Source organism: Galeopterus variegatus, unplaced genomic scaffold (assembly GCF_000696425.1).
Source record: "Galeopterus variegatus unplaced genomic scaffold, G_variegatus-3.0.2 Scaffold48160, whole genome shotgun sequence".
Taxonomy (NCBI): Eukaryota; Metazoa; Chordata; class Mammalia; order Dermoptera; family Cynocephalidae; genus Galeopterus; species Galeopterus variegatus.
This window is the reverse complement of record NW_007774271.1, coordinates 3,563-4,115: the sequence shown is the minus strand read 5'-3', so window position 1 is coordinate 4,115 and position 553 is coordinate 3,563.

Below are 553 nucleotides of genomic sequence, written 5' to 3'. Positions count from 1 at the left end.
CATATGCAGAAGAATGAAGCTAGGCTACTAACTCTCACCATTTACCAAAATCAACTCAAAATGGTTTAAACAGAAGTACTCCTCTGAGCTTTAGATTTCTTATTGTACTACTTGGAAGCAGTAACAGTATCGACCATTAGTGTTGTTTTTATGATTAAATGAGATAATGATTATATAATGCTTGACCAAGTGCCTAGCATATAATAAATGCTCAAAGGTAATTATTATTCATTGCTAATTTTTAAAAGATTCTTCCATGTAAAAGCCAAAATAATGTCTACCTTCAACTTATGTCTATTGGTTATAGATCTATTTTCTACAGGAAAACAAAAATGAAAGTNAAAACAGACACATGGACTAATGGAACAGAATAAAGAACCTAGAAATAAATCTACATATTTAAAGCCAACTGATCTTTGACAATGATGTTGAGAACATACATTAGAGAAACGACAACTTCTTCAATAAATGGCATTGGGAAAACTGGATATTCATATGCAGAAGAATGAAGCTAGGCTACTAACTCTCACCATTTACCAAAATCAACTCAAAA